The sequence below is a fragment of the Cyprinodon variegatus genome, unplaced genomic scaffold (assembly GCF_000732505.1).
Source record: "Cyprinodon variegatus isolate N-32 unplaced genomic scaffold, C_variegatus-1.0 Scaffold135, whole genome shotgun sequence".
Classification (NCBI taxonomy): Eukaryota; Metazoa; Chordata; class Actinopteri; order Cyprinodontiformes; family Cyprinodontidae; genus Cyprinodon; species Cyprinodon variegatus.
The window spans coordinates 453,008-457,930 of NW_015150588.1; the positions used below are offsets into that span (position 1 = coordinate 453,008).

Sequence of the window (4,923 nt, forward strand, 5' to 3'; positions counted from 1 at the left end):
GTAGAAAATGAAGGCTAATCATGTTTTGGGTGTACTATTCCTTTAAGCCTGTCTATGAAGAACATCAGTTTTCTTTCTTTCTTGCGTGTCCAGTTTGTTAACATCATTCCAGCCTCCAAAGGACCATTGCTCATGAGATCAAGACCCACCTTCCACCCACCTTTGACCTCAATCAGTTTGCTTACAGGGCTAGAACAAGCACAGGGAATGCTATTAGCTCTGCCCTGCAAAACACCTAACCACTCGGCAAACCAAAGGAATGATGTCACAATGCTCTTATTGACAGTTTGGCATTTTCAATGTCATTCTAAGCATAATATTTGATTTAACTCTTGCTAATAGATTTTTCCACCCTTTCCTGTGTCTGGAGATTGGAAATTGATCCAATCTGTCAGACCTGGATAATATTCTTCCTCAACTTTAACTACCAGCAAAGGTTTCCCACAGGGCTGTGTGAGCCCAGTCCTTTACACACTGTACACTTATGACTCTATACCTGCTCACCCCTGCAACAACATTATTAGGTTGCTGATGATACAGCAGGGATTAAGGTTATTTGCGAATGTGGTGAGTCTGTATATTGGGATGTGATGATACTGTATATGCGGCGTTCCCTGATTTATCCAACACTGAACATTAAAGAGACATTATGTAATTTTACTAAAAAATATATTTAAAATATCCTTTTTTCCCCCTTTATGACTAAATCATTGTTTGATGAGTAGAGTAGTTTGTGCATCTGTAAGCCTGTAGCCTATTCTACTGAATTTTTACTCTGGGTCGAAGTTCCCACGCTGTTCAGCAGATGTGACGTCAAGTGCGTTGATGTTTAATGTGTCAAACCTAGCAAACAATTAGGGTGTTATAATCAAAATATTTTTTTGGATACCATGAAAAGACTAGCATCCAGCTCAACTCAGACACTAATGGCAGCTGCAGGTATGGTGAAAAAATAACAAAAAAAACAACAAAAAACTTGTAAAGTACAGTCGTGAGCTACGAGAACGTCCAATAATACTACCGTTCTGTGTTTTGGCCACAGCTGGCATTATCATTAGAAAACTCAATAATTCCTCTTTAAGACAGAATATATTGTTAAAAAAAAAGAGCTGGACCTCACTCATATTAATGGAGTCCTGTTAAAGAGGATCCTGATTTTCATAAAAATAAACCCTAGCCTGGAAACATAATGATGTTTAAAAAAGAGAACAGTTAAAAAAAAAGTTTACTTAAGGGGAATAAAAAAAATTGCAAGTTGCCAGGGTGTATCCGTCAAATACAGGGCAAGGCCATGGCCATGTCAAACTCTGCAGATTCCTTGCTGTCAAAGCAGAGGGAAACGGGCAAAAAGCCAAGGGTCGTCTTTGTCGTCTCCCTCAACATGGCGAGGCAAGAAAAATTTCCGGTTCTCATGTTTTGAACAGTAGTTTTTAGTGGAAAGTTAAACACTGAGCCTTTTCCCTGAATCACACAAAGAGGCACGGTGGATGGCTGAAAAATGTGTAAACCAATACCTTTAATTTGTTAAAAAAAAAAGGTTTCAACATGACTGTTAAATATTTGAATGAAATATAGTTATAGATGAGCAATTATTAAGTTTTCTTTCCCTCTTTTCCCCATTATTCTCTGTTATCTCAAAATTTCCATTACTTTGACCAAGGTTGAGCTGAGATTGTACGTTTTTGGTCTCTTCCACGGCCGTCTCCTGAGCTCACCCAGTAAACAGCTAGTGTGGAACATCTACTGGTAAAAAGGTAGAAATCAGATACTCGAGTCTAAGTTCAAACTAATGACACTAATGAAACCATAAACACTTCTCAGGCTTTCGTTGCCAATATGAGTCTGCTATCCGTTTTAATGGAAAGCTTTCGCTGCATGCTTTGAATATTAGTTACATTCAAATGCTTTAATTTAAATGAATCTGAGAAAGTTAATGTATATGACTTTCCTGTTTGCTATATTGTTAAAAGACAATCCTGCTTTTTAAGAGAATAAATCATTTTGATGAAGCTTTCTGTATTGGAGCAAGGCCATAGAGTTCTCTGATTCCACTTCATGAATCATTTCTCTACTAAACCAGCTCATAAATCCTTGCACCCACTCTTTTCATTCAGCCTTGGAAATCAATTAATTAATTGTTACATTCTTCAAATGTGCTAGATTAGTCATCAGCAGCACATTGTGCAGCTGTAATAAATATCAAGTTGGGGTTACTCAAAGTGTATGCTTTCATGAATAGCCATATTGCAGTCATGGTACTTGCCAACAAAACTATGAGATGGAACTGAGTAAAAACAGGCTGAAAACAACTTCAAGTCAGGTTAAAATGTACTTGTAGCAAAATGTTTCAGAAACGCTGAAGCCTGAATGGAAAAAAAAGAAAAAAGATTTTATGATGAAAGCAGGTGCCGTTGAAACCAAACATTTAAACACACTTATCAACAAGAACTCTGTTAAGGGCATACATCTGTGAATAAAGCAGCAGCTTAAACTTACAACCCCTAACAACTTGGTGAGTATACCAATCAGGGCTCGATGTTAACCACTGCCCGATAGCCCGGGGCAAGTAGTCTTTTTTGTTGGGAGAGTACAAATTTCATTGCATATGCCCGCCGGGCAAGTGCAATGATCGCAAAAAAAAATTATTTATCACTCAAAATTACTTTAAAATTACAGACATTCGCTGAAAACAACTCACAAGCGTTGCCGCCTCCATTTTCGTTGTTTTGTACACATTCTCGCGTGATTTGAAAAAGCCGGGTGATTTTCCGCCAGATGGCGTGATTTTTGTCCACCTAGTGGTAATTTTGATGTAGTTACCAAAACGACAAACAAGCTAGAAAGCGCTATCATATGGCAGTCTTCTTTAGAGTGATGCAGGTCATACATTAAAAAATGTTCATTAAATGTTTTTGCAAGCACACAACAGTTTAAAGCAAAGTTTAGTTTGAAAAGAATGTGCAGGAAGGATTGAAAAGCATGTTAACACGGTTATGTAGGCTTGAGTTCATTATCTGACGCATGCATATACACACCAGGAACCTGTAAACTTAAAAAATACAAAAAAAATTTTTTAAAAACAAACATGTTTCATTGATTATATATATATATATATATATATATATATATATATACAAAAATGAATATTAGGAACTATATTTATCAAACATTATACCGGGCTAGTAAAAATTGTTTCTGGGCAAATGAAATGTGAAAGTCACTTGCCCCAAGGGCAAGTGGTAAAAATCCTTAACGTCAACCCCTGCCAATATTATGGATTAATAACTAAAAAGAATTTATCAGGGAAGCCATTATGCAAATGTACATTTCTTGGGAAAGCACGCTCACTTACGCACAGGTGGGCTGCATCGGGTCTTTTGCAATTATTTGAATGAAATTTAGAATGTGTGTTTGAACTGATGTGGTGCATTCAGAAAAGCCAATGGTAGTATACAATGTGAGAGAAACTTCAGACAGGAATGAGAAAAGGTTGTTGCATAAATCTTTCCCCAGTTTACCACTGGGCGGATCCCCTTGGTAATCTGATCAACTACTGCCTAATGCTTGTTTGCTCAGCATGTTTTAATTCCTTCGGCCTCCCTCCACTCCGACTTACAGACATGCAATGTAATCTTCCCTCCAACACTGTATTGGACACTCTCACCCACAATGATGAATGTTCAATACCATTATGTAAGACTAGACCGTTATGGTGGCACTAAAGAAACCACAAGTTCAAACGTTTTCTGTTTTTTTAAGATAAAGAAACGATTAATCCAAACACAAACATCCAGTCCTAAACACATTTGTTCCTCCACCTCAACAATCAACACCCAAGTGGAAAAGGGTTATAAAGTTTGCTGTTGGCTTTGCGTGACTCATGATGGACACGAAAATTTTTTCAGATCGGTTTCCCAGTCCAAGATGTCATCATTCAAAGCAATATTTAAGCGTTGACCAGGATTTTCCAGTCTTCATATGCGTTATTGATTTATTAAGGTTTTTGAAATGGAATCACAAACAGAACGGATACAGAACATTTATCATTTAGACTGAGGCTGAGATGATTAATCTGGTTTCATGTCTGTCGTTCACCAAATGAAATTCACAGGGATACGAATGCAATTATGGCTAGAAATGCCTTTCAGATACAGTTCGTGAAGTACATTGGATTTTTTACAAATCAAACACTATTTTAAGAAATGTTGGGCAACCCACTCGGAAAAGAAAACATCTCTTCAAGAATGTCAGTTATCAACTTGAAAAATTTGGGGGGTTTTTTTCAACAAGAATGTTAAGTCCTAACCGAGCATGCAAGGCTTGTACTCAGGCCTATCTGATATTAAAACCCACACTTATTAACAAACTCCTCTCTGTTTGCGAAATGTCCAACTGCCTTCCACAAAAAATAACGGTGTGTTTAATGCAGATATTCATGACTTTTGTAAGGTGTCTGGTTTGCCCAACTTGTCTGACATAGCTGAGAGTTCTGTAAAAATTATTCTAACTTCACTTCAAGGTCTTTCTTTTGGTCAAAGAGAAGATGATAAACCTGATGGCTTTTTAAAAACCTCTGCCTTTCAACTTGCAGATATTTTCAGCTTTATATTCCCGATCTCCAAAGCTTTATTGGCTTAAATGTCTCTTGTTATAAAGGTATTTAATAAAATGCCAAAGGGGATTTTTCTTCTCGAAATGATGCAGGATAAACTGGACTTTTTATGGTTTGCTTACAGATCATAGAGATGTGTGGAGGATGCATGAGGAACACTTTATATTTGGTTTTTAAACATCTTGAGGGAGCTAAGACCCTGGTCAGAGTGTGCTTTATTGCATTTTCTTTGACTTTTAATTGCATCAAACCTCATGTTTTCGCACATAAACTAAATAATATTTTAAACATTGTAATGTTTTTCTTTTGCT

The 4,923-nt window shown here is 36.9% G+C and overlaps 1 protein-coding gene across 1 annotated transcript in view; it reads right to left on the reverse strand.

The window, feature by feature from the left end:
- LOC107085850 (probable acyl-CoA dehydrogenase 6) overlaps positions 1-4,923 on the reverse strand; it is a 25,772-nt gene that overhangs the window by 13,637 nt on the left and 7,212 nt on the right. The window lies entirely within an intron of this gene.